The 20,929-nt window shown below is 33.7% G+C and overlaps 1 pseudogene; it reads left to right on the top strand.

Moving 5' to 3' along the window:
* Positions 1 to 17,686, top strand: LOC110738512 (annotated as a pseudogene).
* The last annotated feature ends 3,243 nt before the right edge of the window (positions 17,687 to 20,929 follow it).

Below are 20,929 nucleotides of genomic sequence, written 5' to 3'. Positions count from 1 at the left end.
TCCACTTCCGCCCAAGAATTCCGGATTTTTTAGGTGGATCCCCCCAAAAGATCCGGAATTCTTGGGCAGAAGTGAATAAAAAAAAAAAAAATTTAAAAACACTACGACTTACAGATTCTTCCGACGAATGCTCCGACGTACTAACGTTGTCATCGCTCATCGTCAATAGTGGGCTCCGACTTACAAACTCGGGATTTAAAAATGGTCGGAATTACCGTACAATGGTGGGCTCGGGTTTTTTGTGGGTCGGGATTTTTTTAAGACAAGTGGGGTCTCGGGAATAATATTTAACATCTTAGTAACTAAAGTGACTCATGGTGGAGCCTTAAATGGAAATAAAACACTCAAGGGCAAAATAGTCAATTCACATGAAAATGGGAGCGTCACCCTGTAATTTGTGAACGACGTATAGCAGTTCAGTTTTGTTTTGGTCTTTCTTAGATGTGCTTGTTGTTTTTTTGTTTTTTAGTCACTCTTGTAAAAAAAAAAAAAAAAACACTCTTGTAAAGCACGGTGGCAAGGGGCGAAAATTATCTTTCTCTCTCCTCCAACTCAGCCTTCGATTGGTTGATTCATCCAACTCAGGTTAGTATTTCAATTTAGTTTCATAATTTTCATTCAATGTCAAATTAGTCTCTCCTTTTCTCTCTACATTTTACTTATAAGATATTCGAGTGAATTTATCATCAACAATTATTTAGTTCATTAATTAATTAACCAAATTGAGTTTGTTTCACGGTGATTTGCAGATTAAAATGTTGTAATTTGTTGAAATTTATGGGAAATTATAATTGTTTGTATTCAATACTTAGATGAATTTTGTTTTCTATTTGCTACAGTATTTAATTGAGAGGGATCCTTTCGTCAATGGCTCAAATTCCTAATTTAGATAATGCTGCAATTAATCTAGCTTCTCTCAGGTACTTAATTATTCTTGTTTCATCGAATTTCAAATATGCTATTCTTTCCTTCATATACGATGATGGATTGTTTGTTTAAATATCTGTTGAATACAGAGAACAGTCATAGAAGGAGTTGTTAACGATTATTAAAAATGTGAGTTCTGTTGGCGTTTGCAATAAGTCTCGTTTCTTTGTATTGATCATTTCAACAAGAAGCCTGTTTTTGAGATAATGTTAATCTTTTGTTCACTACTCGTGTTTCACAGATTCGCGGAAAAAAATGTCTTGTCATTGATCCAAAACTTAGTGGCTCTCTTTCACTTATTGTCCAGACTGCACTTCTTAAGGTAACTCATGTTGATGTCCCCTTCTTTGTTTAATTACTTTGGCCTTTTTTGTCACTATAAATTAAGATATCAGCTTTTGCTTTAATCGTGCTGTATCTCAAACATTTTCCAAGTTGATCACTTTTGTTTAGAAGGATATATACAAAAACCTTAGATTTTAATAATGCTAAGAGACATAAGTACATAGATATGGCATTATAAAATTCGATAATCATCTAGGGAATGTGGACTTGTGGAGAATGCATTTATAGAGGGAGAGATGTAGGAGGTTGTGTTGGAGTTGGGGGCTGTATAATGCCGCAAACTTGCAGAAGTTTTGTCCTTTTTTTTTAAAAGATGCAGGGCTGTAATTTCTTAAGTGCATGTCTCATAGCTTTTATAAAGAGCTCTATCAGTCTTAGTATTAGTCTAATGGCAATTGCGGTGTCCGTTGATAAGTTGGAATTTGTCGTTGCCATTCAAGAGTTTTTGGACTTACCATTCAAATGATATTTGAATATATTTTCCTTAGAATCATGTCTTGTTGATTTGTATAGAAATGTGAGGTTTTAAACTGTTATAATTACTTAGTTTTTTTTTTTTTTTAATTCCGTATCTCAAAGTATGAGTAAATTTCTGGAGAAAATTTGCTAGAATTGCTTGACGTTTGTTTTTGAATTGAGTTTTTTGAATTGATCAATTTAAGGTCCTGTTATAACTGATCTGGGAGCTTGGTTTAGCCTTGAAATCTTTGCTATAATGATCACTATCATTATTGTTACTGTTGTACAGATTTCACAATTTTTTTTTTTTTTTTTTATTTTTATTTATTTTTATTTAAAAAATGGCTATTTAGCTTTTATATACTTGTTGATACTTTATAAAAGATTTGAAATTATATTAATTGCAACTAACAACAAGAGTCGTAACTGTCTATTTGAAGTTTTGGTCAGATCTCAGAGGTATGACAGGTATGCTAAAAAACTTGAAGTAGTGTAGAGGGAATGAGGAGTAGAGATGTAGGTTTAGAAATGAAAAAATATGACTATAGCCAAACTGTTGATAGAATAGTGGCTGCATGAATGATCATTATATGGATTATTATATCTAAAAAACTGCAAAATATAGTTAAAGTGTGTAAAATGCCCTTTTTTATGATGATGTGGAGGAAAATGAAATCTGACAACTACACAACAGGGTTTCTTATTGTTTTATTTGAGAGAGAAATGAGAAAGCAATAGGTAATTCGTTAAACAAATGTCATTCCTCTTGATGTAAAATTAATTAGTAGTAGAGAAAGTGAACAGTATCTCTAGAGCTTTATGTGTAAAGCAAACCTGATTTTAATTTATTTTGTTGGTTGGCATGTGTAACTTCTGTTGATACTAATGCTGTCTTATGACATCTGGGTCAGGAACATGGGGTAGAATTGCGACATCTGTCAGCTGAACCTCTACAAACTGAATGCACGAAAGTGGTGTACCTTGTGTGTAATCAACTTGAAATGATGAGACATATATCCCTGCATATTCATGACAACACATCAAAGGGATTACAAAGGGAATACTATCTTTACTTTGTTCCTCGGCGTTCTGTGGCATGCGAACAGGTACTTTCTGTTGCTTTGAATGTGGGGGCTAGAGAGAGGTGATGATGAATTTATCATGGATGGCATTATTTACGTTCAAAGCTGCTATTATTTAGCTGCTCGATTTTCTTGTTTATTCATTAAAATTACTAAATAAGGTGACACTAGCTGAGAATCAAGGCCTAGTGATTGGAGGCTTTCTTTCCATTCATGTGAAGTGGTTTGATTCTCACCCCTAGAAAGTGGGATTCCTAATATTCCCCCCTACTTGCAAAGGACTTCTCCTTAAGCCCCCCCCCCCCCCCCGCCCCCCCTACCAAAAAAAAAAAAAAAAAAAGAAAGTGACACTAGCTTTGCTCAGCAATTTATTGAACTTTGGGGCTGAAATCTTGTTAGTTTATATACATTCAAAATGTTGTAGTATGGTGGTTACCATGTGATTATAGGTCTTTAAGGAAATATAAATTTGTAATCTAAACTCTACTCTTTTCTTTGAGTTCAGATACTGAAAGAGGAAAAAGTACATGATTTATTGACTATTGGAGAATACCCATTATACATGGTTCCATCTGATGAGGATGTGATATCTTTTGAACTTGACTTTGCATACAAGGTAATAGCCTTGCTTGTGTAATGTTTCCAATATACTCTTTGTAGTATAATGTATGTTTCTCTTAGCCTTTCCCTTTGTGGTGGTTTAGGAGTGCTAGCTGATGCTGATACAAGCTCTCTTTGGCATATTGCAAAAGCCATTCATAGGCTTGAGGTTTGTTCTTTCTGATTTCAAGCCTTTATTATGCCTCCATTGCTATGTTGTTTATTGAATAAGATTTATTGTTGTGATACATAATTAGATATTATCTCTCTTGTCTACTTTACTGACGACATAATTAGGAACTTTTGAATGAGATACTTTTCTTGGACATCCAATGTTCCAATGTATGTAGCACTTTCGACTAGAGTGAATGTAGGATACACACATATGCATGCTATGCCACTGCACCTTTATGATTTTCTTGGAACTATTTTTGTATGAAAAATGAAGGTCAGGAGGAGTGGGGAATCTTTTTCAGGAAGGAATTGTTGATGTTATAGACAGAGAAGTGTTTGCAATGTTGATTCCATTATTGCTTTACCTTCTGCCTTTTGGGTTTGTGAGACCCCAAAGCTGCTCTTGAATTGCACAAACCTTGATTCTTAAAATAGCAGTTATACAAGGAAAATGAGTGGCAACCATGATTCTTTGTTTGTTGAGTAGCAGCTTTCAATTAGTAAAATTACGAATTTTTTAGCAGGATATGCAAGGCTGTGCTTTATCTTCTATTATCAATTTTTATTATTGATAATTGCATTATAATAGTTGGGCTGTCTAATTGGCTTAATACAAAATAGTAACAATTCTTAGAGTATTGTTCGTGTTCATAAATTTCTCATGCTAATAATAGTGATATTATGTTGCTAAGAAAAACATAATGTAAGAGGGAAGTTATCTACAAAATTGGGGTTAAATCTAACGTTACAAAAACACATTACTGTAAAGTGATCCTTAAAATTGGATTGTCTTTTGTTATATATTGCAGTTCCTATTTTTAATTCTTTTCTAGTTTCATTTTGGCTAAGCAGGCCTAGGCTTTGTTCTCTTCACCTTATTTAAGGTGCTGTGATTTTAAATTGTCAAGTTCTTTATTAGTATCTTTCTGGTCTGATCTATACTGTATGGTCTTCTCTAAATTTAAGAAAAATAAGTATTAAGTAATAAGTTGAAGTTAAAAATGCCTTGAAGTTAAAGGATTAGACCTAATATCCTAGCATATCATTAAAAGCTTCAAACTTTATGCCTTGTCCATTAATTTTGCTCAATGAGCTCTCTCAAAGTAAAACGTACATGCTTAACAATTAGTTTTGCATGATTACATGGCTATATGACCTGAATAATTGGATCTGAGGGACAAAAACAGTTGTATTCTACTCAGCAAGATTTCATTCTTTAGAAAACCAAAGTTCTGAATCTAAACTTTAGATACCTTACAGTTAAATGCTTCAAATTATACCAAACATTGTTGCATACTTGCAGTGCATCCTCTAAATTCTCTCATGTTTCAAATGTTAGTCCTTGAGATCAAGCAACATTAAATCAGGCTCATTGTTAGGAAGTAATTATTTTCATTGTTAGAACGTAATAATTTTTAGGTGCATCAGTATCTTGATGACTTTGTAGCAAGATGTTTTTCGAAAAGTGATTTAGGTAGTTTTCCTGAACCTTTCTCTATTTCATGTGTACAGTTTTCATTTGGTTTGATACCAAATGTGAGGGCGAAAGGCAAGGCTTCAGTCCGTATTGCTGAGATTTTGGATAGAATGCAGACAGAAGAGCCAGTCAACATAGATGATGTAATTGAGCTTTGACTTTTGAGTGTATATTGAGTTTGAAATTTGTTTGAAAATGCTAGTTTCTTTTGCTTGGTTAATCATTCACATGTTTTATGCCCATCACTTTCAGGTGGTACCAGATATAAGTACACTGATCTTGCTAGATAGAGAGGTAAAATTTTGAATTGCCTTCCATTTCTTGCTTGATTGAACTAGGTCATATAATATATAACCTTGATCTTCAATTCTTGGTTCTTTTTGGGCAATGAACAAGGAAGCATATTATGTGGAGTGCAACCTAGATAAATGTTAATCTTTAGGATAAGGCAAACAAAATAAATGTTCTTATGCTTCTGTTCATTTGTTATGATAATAGAGTGAAATATCTAGGTTTTTCTTTGTTTAAACAACATGCTTTTTATTCCACTGGAAAAATAGAAATAGGTTTCCATGTTACTGAATGAGCTAGTCATCACTTCAAAATCTAAGTTTCACATTGCTAAACTTTTGGGTGGATAATAGTCAAGTTCTAAGTGATGGCAGGTTATCTGATAATTTTTTCATTGCAGGTGGACATGGTAACTCCAATGTGTACCCAATTAACTTATGAAAGCTTGTTGGATGAGGTAAGAGCATGCATGCGTAAACTGCTTTTGTTATTCAGTTTACTGTTAGTATACTGTGTAATTTTGTCTGATAAAGTAGTGGACCAGTTTACACAGTTACAAGAATTAGATGATAAATTTGTTGATAAGTTGGAAGGAGGGAAGAGTTGGACAAGAATTAAAAAACGGAGATAGAAAATGAGTTCTGTGATTGGAGTGCCTTTTGAATGCCTTTAAAAGTGAAATGAAATGAAGCTCTCAAGGCAAAGTGGCAGTGGAGGTTTTGCTTCATGAGAGAATTTCATCATACTATTTATAAGGTGTAGAGACATTATGTTGGTGTCTTCTTCTCAAGATTAGGCTTGCAAGAGTTGCATGTATTAAGTACATGGATGGTTTCTAAGGTGTAGATTGTTTGCTAGTTTTTTTGGGCATGACCATTTGGTTTGGAGATCAACCCTTAAAGGCTCAATTTCAAGATCTGTTCAGAATTGTCTTTTACTATAGGAGGCTACCGTTAAAAAGTGTTAACATGGAATTGTAATCAAAAGCATTTTAATGTTTCCTTTTTGAGACTTCTTAAAAAGTCATATGGGGCAATCTTTAAAGAACAAGAGTATATTTAATAAGATGTGAACTAAATATGCATAATATTTGAAATGTATGAACAACATGTTCATTTCACTTTTCACGAAGGGTTTTGAATATTGTTTCATGTTAACGGACCACAAATTTTGGGATTAAGGGTTTGCTGTTGTTGTATGAACCATATGTTCACATTCTTATGAATTGAATGATCATAACTTTAAACTATATGTTTATTAGATACGCAACTTGATCCTGATAGCATAATAATTTCAGACAAAATTAGATGAACCATACAGTCCCTAACATATAAAAATATTGGGAAATTCTCTTTAGAACACTCTGTTTTACAATTTTCTCTTTGGTAAACTGAAAAAAAACTTATTTTTTTTGGTAATCGTAAATTAATTATATTTATTACTTATGACATTAATGATTAAATTTTTTTTATTAAATTTTAACTATTTTTTTTAAAAAAAAAATTAAACCCACCCCCTCCCTTGCCATCCGATCAGCCCTCCTCCCCCTGCCGGCAGCCCCTCCTCCCGGCGACCCCACTCCGACACCCATAAGTCCATTTTCATTTTAAAAAGAGCTTTTGAGTTATTTGAGGAATTTTAACAAACACCATGTGCAGAATTTTTAGTAAAAAGAAGAACTCAGGAAAAATAATTGAAAACTGTAGATCTGTATATTTTGTGGGAGTAAATTGAAATGGGAAATCGAGATCAAAGTTTTTGGGGTTTGGGGGCGTAGTTTGGGGTGGGGGAAGGGGAGGGGCTAATTTTGGGTGGGGATTTGGGTGGTGTGTTTTGGGATGAGAGCGATTCAGAGAAAGGGGGGCTGGGGGTGTTGAGGTGAGGGACGCCGGAGGAGGTGAGGCCTGGCGCCAGCAGGGAGGGGGGACCACTGTACTGGCAGTGGAGGGTAAGGGGGAGGGGTGGCTTTTTTTTTTAAAAAAGAAATTTGTTTATAATATAATTTAATAATTAAAAAGTTTACAAACTAACCATGGTTAACTATTTTAATTAAAATAGTTATTATCTTTGATAATCGATAATACAATGTTATCAAAGATAATTGATTTTTTTACAATTTACCAGAGAGATAAAAAAAAAAAAAAAAACAATGTTACCAAAGATAATTGATTTTTTTACAATTCACCAAAGATCTTTATATTTGATATGTCTCATATTAATTTAAAATTTCAACATTTTATGACTTGTAGATAATTACAAATATCGAAGCTCAAAGTTGTTCAAACGTGAAATTCAAACTTTCAAAGTGGAATGTTAAAATAGAAAAACTGAGAAAATTTAATTGTCATTCTAAAAGCATTTGATGTGATTATATGCTAGAGTGATTATTAGAGAACTATTTATGAGCTCTTGTTTTGACTTTCGAAGTGGGTACGCATCTAGGGGTTGTGGTATGTAGAAGGAAAAAAACCTTCTGAAGTGCTAGGTATTATTCGGTGTTTTGGCCTTAAAGTATATTGTTTTGGCACTTGGAATTTTATGAATTGTGCCAAAACAATATACTTTAAGGCAAAAATACTCTTGCTTGATAAATAAGCTCTCGTCATCCATTTAATATACTGAGACTATTTCACAAAAAAATTTGTATATGTTAGATGAGAGGTGTTTTTCACAGATATCCCATCTTTAAGTAAACCTATTCCAGCTATCTCACCATTTTTTTGTTTTTCAGTGACAAGCTTTTTAAGGAGACTCGGGACCTCAATTTTGTAGTAGTTGTCCAGGTTGCCAATTGCTCGAATCTCCAATTACTTGTATTTGGCTAATTGGTCAATTTCTTTTATTTTTTTTTTTAATTCCCTGTTGATCTTCTCAGATATGTTAACACAAAATTGCAGGTCTTACGTCAAAAAGCAACATCCATGAAACAAGACTATACTGATATAACAACCACTGTAAGTTATCTACTGTTGTACATGCTTTGTAGTTTACATCAATTCAGTGGAATAGTATGTTACATGCTGAAACCTCTTGCAATTGTGTATCTCTTAACTTTTGGTTGGATGTGACTCACAAAACATGAATTTCCTTCATTTATGAGTATGCTAAGTCCTAAGGCGTATATCTACTTGTACAAAGTTGATGCCAGGGAATTTAATTGTGTATGAAATTTTGAGATGGTTTTCCATATGTATTGTAGCTCTGTTTTTGATACTTTATATACTTGCTTTGTTCCTTTTTGTTCTAATCATTGTAGATTCGCACCCTAGGAAAATGGGTTTATTAGGAAGTGTGTGCATGTGTGTGTGAATAAAGTGGATAATCACGGGGGTAAGGAAAAAAAAGTACCCCAAAACAAAATGTGGGTGGAACAAAAAGGAAGGAGTATCTGTTTTATATATTCATAGTTGTTCTGTACTACTTGGAGCTGGGTAACTGCTAGCTGAATAAGTTTTCTCTGCAATTTATGTCTTTTTTGAAAATGAATCCCTTGTTCTGCAGGTTTTGCCTGCTTAACTGGCAAGCCTCTAACGAGATCATAGTGATATTTGAATCTCTCAAAAGTAATTTTGTGTGAAGGCCTCTAAGAGTGGGATTATGTCTTCCCTCTTGCTTCAAGGAGAGTGATTCAAGGTTCTAGAATGAACCTTAGTACATCTATACATGTTACTAAGCATCTTGCACATGTATGGGAAATAGTTAGGCTGGTAATATGATAGTCTGCTACTGAAAAATAAGAAATTTTAGAAATTAACTTCTACTGTAATACAACGCACTTAGATATCGATTTTAAACCCAATTGCATTTGTCAAAAAATAATTTCAGAATCAACAGTATCCGAACTGAAGGACTTCGTCAAGAAGCTTAACTCCTTGCCAGAGATGACTGTAAGTGATATCTTGTGTATAGTTTCCGAACTTTTTGATTGGTTGTTAGCAATTGAGTTCAAGAGTTTAACTTGCCTTTCTTTTTGGTCTAGAGGCACATAAATCTTGCTCAATATTTGTCCACATTGACATCCAAGCCATCATTTCTTGGGCGTCTTGACATGGAACATACTATTGTGGAATCTGAGAGCTATGACATGTATGTTACTGTTATTTTCTGCTGATACAGACATACAGTTTAATAAGCATGGAAAAATAATTTGATGACTTCTTTTGCTAAATCAAGAACAAATGAGTGGGGCTTTGGTAGAGTAATTTAGTTCTGTAGAGATTACGTTGTCAAATTAGTGAGAGAGAACATCTGATCATTGGTGAAAGTAGACTTAAATACCAATTTGTAGGACGTAGAAATGGTAAAGCATGTCTCTTTTACTGTATACAATGTGCTGTTTGGGGATTTAAAGCTGACGATCATGTCTGTTTAACAGTAAAAATGAGTTGTATACCCATGTGAAAAAAAATCATGGTCGCAGTGTCATGGAAGCCGCATCTCATGGTTGTTTGACAAATTTTGTGGCCAGTGACGTGACTTGTAAAAGATCCACTTCATTATTGTAATTACAGATTGTAGGGGAAAAAAACATCTTTTACAGTATAGCATAAACTATATTCTACTGTTTAGCACTTATCTTGTTTTTTTAAAATAGAAATAAGAGGTTCTAAGCATTGGTAGTTGACTAATATGAAAACAATTTATCTTAATTGTGAATCCTATTGTATCCATACAGTAAACTAGCGGTCTTTGATTGATGTCAAAGCCACATTACACAACAGCATTTTGCAAAATGGCAAGCTTAAATTTTGTTGCAAAGTAGGTTTTATGTCACAGAATGGTCTAGTTTGAATTCTCGAGTATCAGCATTACTCAAAAATAAGTTTAAATATCATAATAAGCGGAGTTTCATTAGTGTATTCTGTATTAATAGTGGATGTCTAGATGCTGGAAAAATGTACCTGTTTGTGAATTTAGTATCTTCACAGTTTGAGTGCACGCTAGCTGCCTAGCCAGATGAATGTGTGGTGGGTTTCACATTAGCTCCACCGCTTTGTGTAGATGCATTATGTGTTTGGCCAAGGGTTTTATGTGTAAGGTTCTGCTAGTCACGTAATGACACATCCATTGCTTATGTAAAATGCAGATCTTTCGAGTATATTGAAGAAATGATTCACAAGCAGGAACGTCTTGCCAGTGTCCTCCGACTTCTCATCTTGTTTTCTGTTACAAATTCAGGATTGCCCAAGAGACAATTTGACTATCTGAGGTATCTTTACGGACTATACCTGATGTCTAATTTTCAATTTGTTTTTTTATCATAATTTTTATTTTATAAATATGTTTTCTGTCTTACATATCATAGCAACAAATTTTTTATTTTTTTTTTCAAAATACTGTGTTCTGAGTGTTGTATGGTACATTTGTTTGATGAAGGAGAGAGATACTTCATAGCTATGGATTTGAGCACATGGCCACACTGAATAATCTGGAAGAGGCTGGGTTTTTTAGAAAACAGGTTATGTTCATCTGTTATAGCAAATATAAGCAATATTGACTTGTCAATCATAATTATTGTGTTGTTTATTGGTAGTTATTTAATGCTTGTTGTCTTGTTGATCCTGACAGGAAATGAGAAGCAACTGGTTGACTGTAAAATGAGCTATGCGTCTTGTAGTTGAGGATACTAATACAGCCAAGTATGCACTCTGACATCTGTCATCATTTCCTGTTGAATTATTATTTGTGGTTTTTTTTTTTTTTTTTTTTTTTTTTTTTTTTTTTTTTTTGTCATATATGCTGTTAAGGTGAGAATTTTCTACTGGTCATTATGTAAGTAAATGTAGCAGAATATATTTCATAATGACTTGCTGATGGGTGAATCACTAAACTGCCACCATGGATTTCTGGTTGGCATTTCTTCAGATAAAGTAGGTTGTTTTGATTGGTTCAAATTTAGTTAAATTGTGTAATGGAAACACTTTAACATTCTTCCAACAGTTACCAAGACATATAGAAAGCATATGTACGTTGAACTTAAGAAATTGCTAATCTGGGAATTTCCCCAGTATTTGGAGCATGATACCAAACAGTATTCTGGTTCTCTAGTTAAGCATCATAATTTGGGGAAGGTAAAAAGGGAAAGGAATTTATGGTTTACATGTTTAGTTCACAATTACCATTTCCCTACTTTTGATGAATAGATTTGATTGGGTTCACCTTTTCGTTAATCCTTATTCCCAATCACCCCTTTCCCTGATTTCCCTTACACCCACAACCACCCCTTTTGACTAGACTTCTACCCCCATGGTTTTTCTTGGTCCAGTATTTGCGGATTGGTTACTTGGGAATGGGGGGAAATGTAAGGGAATTCTTGGCCCCAAGCACCCTCACTAGGAAAGACTTGAACCCCAAACCTCAAGAATATGATGTAAGAACCTAATCAAGCGAGCTAAGCATTGCTTGGTAGGTGTCCCCCTGAAAAGACCATAGTACCCTCTTGGCTTATATTGCAATAGTACAATAAGGGTAAAAAAATTCTACTCACTTTCCGTTTTCATCAGGTTTTCTAAGTTGTACTCACCTTTACTTTATTCCTTTTATGGTAACATTTTATTCATTTTTTTAACATATAGAATCCCATTTTATGGAGTCCAATTATATTTAATAAAGCCCCTACTCTTTATCTTTCGCCACTTTAAAGCAAAAGTACCCACATGCATAGTAATTAAGTATAACTTAGAATTCATACATTTGGTTGGTTTACTTGTTTTATTACTTTTGTTTAAAATTTTCAGCATATCGGACTATCTTTATTCTTAAATCATGAAATTTGGCTATTTAGGTTATTGTTTAAACCTATGTTACATGGACTCGGGAACAAGTGTCGGACACGGACACATGTCCAAGTGTCCAATTCGGCAAGTTCCAAATTTTAAGGGCATGGGACTCTGTCCGATATTTGGACACGGGTACGGGGACATGTCAATATGTCACCTAATTTAATATAAATAAATTATATATTACAAAGCTTTAAATTTTTCATTATGTCCACCCCTATTTTTTTTAATTTTAATTCTTTCCTCGGTAATTTCTCCTAATAAATGGCAATCTTCTTCTCTCAATCTTCTCCATATCAATGGTGGTCTTCGAACAAGATGTGTTTTTCTTTCATGTTTCTCCTCTTTTTTCCTCTCCATTCTTAATGGAAGCGTCCGAGTGCCCAGTGAAGGGTTGGACACGTATCCCATGTCCGTGTTCGTGTCGTGTCGTGTCACAGACACTTCACGATTTTTGCTGTGTTCGATTAACATAGGTTTAAACCTAATGATGTAAATATTTCAATTCTTATTTGACGCTAGTATTTATACAGTGGAGAGATCTTATGAGAATAGGTCCCTATGTGAGAACATCATACTTATATGAAAAATGAGTACAAATTTTAAATTTAGAACATGTGAGTAAAATTTAGAACGTACTAGTAAATAAGTTAGAACATATGATGATTTTAAATCTAGAAAATATGATTTAAATTTTAAAGCACACAAGCAAAAATTAGAACATCTTTTTAAATTTTAAAACATAAGAGTAATAACATGATTAAAGATTTAGAAATTGTGGAATTTTTTTTTAGAAAACCTAATTTAAGATTTAGAACATATGAGTAAAACTTTAACATTTGATTTATTGTTTAGAGTATGTGAATAAAAATTTAGAACATATGAGCTAAATTTAGAACATGTGAGTAAAAATTTAGAACATATGAGTAAAACTTTTGAACATATTATTAAAAATGGGAAATTCCGAATGATAGCCCCCGAAATGGCGGTCCTTTTTATTATACAAAATAATCCTAATTTAAAAAAGTTTCCCATAAATGACCTTAACGAGGCTCAAATGGGTTAGTTTTCATTAATATCTAACCATGGTTAGGCTAAACACCCTACCTACCAGCCTATCCTATAGACCTACACCACACTATTTCCTTACCCAACACCACTCCAACTTCTTCCATCACCTTTCTTTCTCCTTTTTCTCCAACCTCACCACTGCTTAGCCACCACCGAACTGTCTATGGTTTACCACCACGACCACTCAGTCACTTCCAAAAACACAATGATTGTGCTGAGAGAGAATAACCATCAGCCCACCACTTACACCGCGCCACTAGTCTTGCAATACTGTTACTGGCTCTCCTTCATGACAAGATTGACAACCGTGGCCCCCACCAACAGTTCACCCCCCTAACTATCAGGGATGGTTAGATTTGAATCATCACCAACCTCCGTTATCTTCTTCCCACCTTCCAACTACAACAACAGAAGAGAAAGAGAGGTGACCACTAACCTTTTCCTCGTGATTGCAAACATGCGATACCTAGATTTGGCCCCTTCATTATTGGTGCTAAGGTTTTGGATAAGTTCCGGCCAATTCCATCCACTAAAGAGTTAAAGTTAGCCCATGTTCTTCAATTTTTTTTCTTAATTGAGATAGTGCTCCGTAAAGGAAGGTGATAGAGTAAAGACTGGTGTCCATAGTGATGCAAGATTACGGTAGCCTTGCGAGATTTGTAAGAGGAAAATACCTATTAGATAAATTTCCAAGAGTTAGTGTTAAGGCATGATTCACAAGTCCCTATTATAGTATTTTACTGAAGGGTGTAAGGTTCATCAAAATGCCAAAACCATGTTCTCAACTGGGTTATTCTAGGTACAGTATTCCAGAAACTTGAATGTATTCTGAAGTATACAGTTTTAGATTCAATCCACCAAGTTCTACCTATTCCTCCACTATCTCCAAGTCTCCAACCATAGATAATTGTTTAGTAATTTCTAGCATGCTGGATGAGCAGTCAGGGACCCTGATGAGAGAGTATGCTGGATAAACACAAGTAAAGAGCTAATAAAGCCCCCAAATAGTAATGTAAGCCCTCTTCTACCTATTTAAGCTATTTTCTTAATTGCTAGGTCCTAATAAGTGAAGTTATATCAAGAACACCAAAGCAGCGTACATTGGTATTGTTATCAACATTGATTCATTTTTTTTAGTGAGATTATCAACATTGATTCTCATTATTTTATCTTAACAGTAAGGTTTAAGAATAAGGTGATGGATATCTGTTTTATTGTATAGCTATGTGAAATTTTGACACCCTGATTGAATTTTTCATATTGACGGAACTTCATAAATTGCCTTGCCCTTATGTATAATTCTTGTATTAGATGGTTTTTGGAGTTCATCTTTTCAAAACCTTATTGAGTTCTATGAAAAGTGTGATGTGATGTATATGTTTTTCAAAATTTACAATATTAAGAAGCTGACATGTCGTGATTGTCACCCTTATCTTCATCTTTTTTTTTATTTTTTATTTTATTTTATTTTAAAATTAGTATAAGTATCTTTCTCACTGAAATGATTAAAGTATGTAGGCCATAAATAGCTGCATGTAGTTGTTTGCTGTAAGGTGTAAGCTATTTTTAAAGTGTATTGCAATCTGGTTAGATGTTATTCCTTAATTTCTTTGTTGCTTTATGGTAAATTAATTTTTGTCAACTTCTTTTGGAGCCAAAAATAGTCTGAAACACTGCCTCCATTTATGACCTGGTGTATAATGTTGTTGGTTATGAATGTGCTTTTTAGCATATCTTTGTATGCCTGCTCTGATTATGATGCTGATTTCATTTTATGTGTTAATTGAATACTTTGTATATCATCTCTGTTGCTGACTTCTGTGGCGTGGTTTATGACAGCCCCAACGATATTTCTTATGTCTTCTCTGGATATGCACCACTTAGTATACGTCTGATCCAGCAAGCAATTAGATCTGGATGGTAAGGAAATTCATCTCTGAGATATTAGTTTAGACTCATATCTACTATATCTTTTCTGCGGTGGTTCTTTTAGGTTTGGCCTTACATTTTTTACTTCCAATTATCTGGGCACCAACTACACTTCAAAGTGTTGTAAAAAAAAATAAAAAAAAAAGATAAAAAGATAAAATATTAAAAAAAAAAAAAAAAAATTTAAAATTATACCTCAAAGTGGTTCTGTGTTCTTACCAATTTACAATGCATAATTGCTACTAGAGTTTGATTTTTTGCTTGATTATCACTTTCTTAGGTGATATCTGTGTGTTTGTTGAATATTATGAATCAACTCATTCTTGCAGTATTGCCTCTTGACTTTGGCATACCAGAGCTGAAAAATATGGCATGGAAAGTATAAATACCCATATCAAAAGGTTTTCCACATAGACTTTCAAGGTCATAAATCGGTTTATAAAGAAACTGCACTGGCACTTATCATACTTAATAGGCTGTTAAATTAATGCATCACCCCGTCAAAAAAAAAAAAAAAAAAAAAAAAAATTAATGCATCATTGTTGGTTGTCTATAGATACGAACTAGTGAATTTAGATTGCTGTCATGTTGTATGAGCTGCAGTCAAACACTTCTATTATTAATGTAGGTTGAGTATTTAATCACCTTACTCCATGTGCCTGTTGTCTCTGTTCCTACAGTTCAGCTGTCTTTTAGTAGTTGTGGATCTGTTTTTAGGAATTAAAGAGTCCATAAGAAGATGTGCGTGGATATCAGTCCTTAAAATTTTGGCTAATACCTATATCCAACATTATTATCTCACAAACAAATATTTAATACCTATATACTCTGTATTGTGAATTGTAGAGAGAGAAAGTAAAATTACCATTTGGCTGTAATTTCCAGCTTATAATCATTCATACTCCTTGATTATTTTTTTTTGCATTATTACCCCTAAATTTAGTCTATAGCCATGATATATTCATAAAAAAATTTCTCTTATGTTTATAAACTCTCTAGTTCCCATCATATGCTATTATTCATCTGTTCAGGAGGATGAAATACACAGTTTTGCTGGTATATTTCTAATGATTTTTTTTTTTTCAGTATCATGGTTCTGATTTTTATTGATTATGTAGGCGTTCCATTGAAGAAATATTAAAGTTGCTACCTGGACCACACTTGGAAACAAAAAAAGTGAGCTTTGCTTATCTTCGTATGTTTATAGATTTAGTGCAACTGTTTTTTTTCTTCTTACTGCTATGATCTTAATTGATGGCATGTTATCTTTAGGGGGCATTATCTAGGGGCTCATCAGTGGAGTCACTGTCAGGTGGATCAGCTAATGTTGACAAGTATGCACTCATTACGTGTTACAAAACCTTATATGAGTTATTCCCTTTTTGTCTGTTTATTTCAATATCGAATATGGTTGAAATAACAATGTGCTATTCTTAATTTGACCTTGCTTTATTGACACTAAAGATTTAAAGTAATCTTTTTAGATTATATTCTATTCAGAAACTTTGAAGTTTTAAGTTTCTAAAAATAAGTATCCGGAATAGTGATATTCTGCATATCGTCGCATTTGTATCTACTATTTCCAGTCCAAAAAAGCTGCTTTATATACTGACATCTCCTGCCTTTGTGGGGCTTTCCTATGTTTCAGAGCGGCATCTGGAAGACGCTCTGTAGTACTTGTGGTTTTTGTTGGTGGGGTGACATTTGCTGAGATATCTGCACTTCGCTTTCTCAGTTCTCAGGTTTGATTTAATCTTGTGATTACTAGACTAAATTTGAACTGTTAATCTTAAGTTAGCATCTAGAGTAGACATGAGAACCTTAATTTGTTGTATCTGCGCTACTTTGACTGTGGGTGATGAAATTAACAGTACTCTTTTCTTTCTTGTCAACTAATTACTGCCTTCAATGAAGGCAAAGGTGGATTTACCAAGCTGTTAGGACTTTGAAAATTTTAAAAATTTGAAAGATCATGATTTTTATCATATTTCTATTACTAAGATTGCTATCCAACTCTAAGGGTTTACCCGTTCGTAATTTTGTATCTATCACAGTATCAGTGTGCACTTGTGTGCCTGTGATTTGTTTTTCCTCTTTATTCTGCACCTTCAGTGACACCGTCCTTTATTGATTTTCCTTGGTGAAACCTCTGATTGCAATTTTTAATTTTCAGAAACTGATGGCATATGATATAATCGTTGCCACGACAAAGGTAATCAATGGCCAGACTTTACTAGATCCATTTGTGGAGACTTTCTTGAGTTATCTGCTATTTGATGAGGCTGACAGATGCGAGTCACCTTGATTGAGATCAGTTTCTTGTGATGATTCTCTAGTTGCAATACTTTGTTTTTCAAGCTTCGTAAATTTTGTTGAGTGTACTCTAAAACTTTTACTGTAAATGGGATATTGTTATGTTGGTTTTCATTCCATTTCCAGTGTGAATCAACTAGAAGTCGGACCCTTTGTTGAGAACTGTCATGATTTGTAAGAAGAATAATTTGTCTTAAGTATATACATTCAATACTAACACTTCTAATCGACAAGGATAATGCGTTTACGCCCCAAACTGATCTGCTTAATTGGATTCATCTAATCTTGTGCCCCAGCAAAGACTCACCTTGCCAAAAGCAACGGAAACATATCCCTCTTTTGAACTTGACAATGGAAAGACTTCACTGTTTCTGAGAGTGGTCATTAAGAGCGTAATTGTGTAAGACTAAGGACCTCCTCTTTTCACATTATTTATGTTAAATTGAAATTATTTTTACTGAAGTGGAATTAGTTTTACAAACTTAATTTTTTTTTTATATTAATTCTCTATTATATTTGTTCTTTAAAATTGTTGAATTTTAGTGATTAAAACTTTTTTGTAATGAACTAAAATTAATTTTTGCTAAAATGATATTATTTGTATAAAGTTGAACTTATGTTTATTGAACTACAGAATACAAATGTTTACTTAATCGCAAAAGTATTTCTAGTTGGCTAACATGAACCTTAAAAATGTATCCAATCAAACAATTGAATGGTATCACATCCACGAGGCATTCTAAAGGGATAATGGTTATGCATGGCCAGATGCATAACCGAGGACATATTAGTAAATTCACATAGAATTTCATGTAGTATGCCCATGAATTTAGAGTAGTATCATTGGAAGGTCAAATAATACCATTGCAAATTCAGTGGCACTATATATATTTGTAGTGGTACTAAATGCACTATCAATAGTACTTACTAGTTAATAAGCTTCCGATGGTGCAATAAAAGTGTGGTCCTCATCGTGTGGTCAAATAATACCATTGTATATTCAATGATACTATACATGCTTGTAGTGGTATTAAATACACTCTTAGTAATATTGAAATAAAATTCCAATGGTATTAAGCTTTTGGTGGTACAGTTAGAGTGTGGTCCCATAACTGTTTTCTCTCTTTTCACGTGATGGTGGGGTTTACATTGCTTTTTTTTTTTTTATCTCTTTCATGTACTTTTATTATATTTTAATATTGTTATGTATTAGTCTATACATAACTAACACTAACCTACTTTACTACTTCCGCTCACATCCATTTCACACTATTCCCTCCGTCTTGTAATATAATGTGTGTATTCCTTTTTGGGCAAACTAAATACAAATCCTATTTCAGAATCTTTCTATTTTAGGATATAATTTTTGACCAAAATAACCTCATTCCCCATATTTAATCCCTTAATTGTTCCTAAAAAAAAGGTGAGGTGTCCATTGATTTTTTTGGAAGACTGAGATATTCCTGTAGGCTTTAATTGCCCCAACCGACATAGTCTTCTTTCTCCTCAAAATTCCTCATAATTCTGGATTCTTCATCTAACTTTCTCTCTGTACACTCATCTTCATCCTCTCTTCATCTCTTTGATTCTTGCAACATGATTTAATTTTTTGCTCAAAAATTCGGTTTGCTTCCACACAATAGTCCCCTATATTAAACCCCTCAATTAATTTGAGTTTTTTTCCAGTAAATTTGCGTAGATCTTCGAATTACTCATACACTGATCACTTTCTTTCGCCTTCGAAAAATTAGGATATGGGTTTTCTTTGTTGAAAACTTGTTTTTCACCTTGATTTAGCACTATCTCAAGTTAAATTACAGTTTTTTAGTGTTTAATAAATCGGCTTTTTTTTCCCCTATAATGCTGAGAAACTCGAGTTCCCCTGTTCCAAAAAAGAGTCCGTAATGGTATTGTTGAGGTAAATATTGCTCTTTACCAACAAGTTAAATACTCTATCTTGTTCTAGAGTATTAGGGGCTGCCCCTTGAGTTACCGGTTTCAAAGATTGATAACCTTTCTAACATTAAACAAATAAATAAGGAAGCTTTTCCAAAAGAAGTAGAACGAGTTAGATTGCTCAAAGAAACGAGTAGATAAACATATGACAAAATATACAAATGTATTTCATTAATGAAATGATAGAGTCAGGTCTACAATTGTACAAGTTGAAGGAAAGATTACTTCCATGGTCATACAATTGGAAAAGACGAACGATCTTCAATATATGCTATGTGATAAACTATACTATTGCTTGGCTACTAAGTCAAGGGAAACTACGAAAGCTAAGAAAAACGTTTAAAAGAAATGAAATGCTTGTTGTTAAGTTATTTGCTGATGTCCTTCTTTCGGTCCCTGCACTTCTTTTTATAGGCAAAATGGAGCGGTTATGGCTGACGACTCCCATAACTGTTGTACGGTTATGCTTCTTGGCGTCAACTCTACTTTGAAAATTAAAATCATCCATTAGCCTTCTAATCTGGTATATATATAATTGAGTCTTAGTATGATATCAGCCCAAAGGTTGTTATGTTTTAATCAAACTAGACCAAAGTCCCTTCACTGACTCTAGGACTTCTCAACTTGGTCAAAGTCAAGAAAGTCAACTAAAAGTCAAAAATCTAATTTTTAGGTGTAACAGGTATGCAAAGCTATAGTATTAATGTCTGGAGAGATCGCTTTAATTTGGGGTAGATCGTTATGGATGTTTTGTGGAGTCTGGGGAAACCATAGTATGCGGTGGCAGTGGCCTTGAAGCCGTGGGCGAAGAGGTTGAGCAAAATACTTCCAAAAAAATAGTTCCCTAGCTCCAAAAAAGAGTCCTCTATATCTTATTCAGATTCAGATGTTTTGTTTGTCGATGATGGTTCCTTTGAGGGTGAGTCTGACCCCTACAAGTGTACTGATCAAGATTGTAGTTTAAGAAGCGCATGTAACAATGTGCACAATTATGGTATTAATGTCTGGAGAGTTCTCTTTGGGATAGATAGCTTAAATTATCGAAGTCCCCTAACTTACCTTATGTTGCCTTATTGTTGCCTAAAATTATCAAAGTTCCCAAATTTATCAATAAAGTTGCCTTTTTGTTGCCTTATTGTTTTAAGTTGTCTTATTGTTGTAGTCAATGATGAAAGTTCAATATATAAGACCTTGTCAATGAGTGTATTTGCCATTGTTTTAATTTATCAGTTCAAAATCTTTTGAATGTTGACTCTTTAGGCAGAACATTTGTGATATATTCTATGATCAATGATTGTTTGGGGACATACTTTTGGGATTTTCTTTTCTCTATTTGTGTTTTTAGTTGCCATATTGTTATAGTCAATGATGAAAGTTCAATATATGAGACGACCTTATCATCAAGTGTCTTTGCCATTGTTTTTGGGAAAAATTGCCAAACTAAGCGTTTTTGGGAAACAATTTCCCAAACAAGACGCGTGACAAAACTATTTACCAAACTAAACTTCCAGAGTAAAACGCCAACC

The sequence above is a fragment of the Chenopodium quinoa genome, unplaced genomic scaffold (assembly GCF_001683475.1).
Source record: "Chenopodium quinoa cultivar QQ74 unplaced genomic scaffold, ASM168347v1, whole genome shotgun sequence".
NCBI lineage: Eukaryota > Viridiplantae > Streptophyta > Magnoliopsida > Caryophyllales > Amaranthaceae > Chenopodium > Chenopodium quinoa.
The sequence above is the reverse complement of the archived record's forward strand: the minus strand, read 5'-3'. Positions and strand labels throughout refer to the sequence as shown.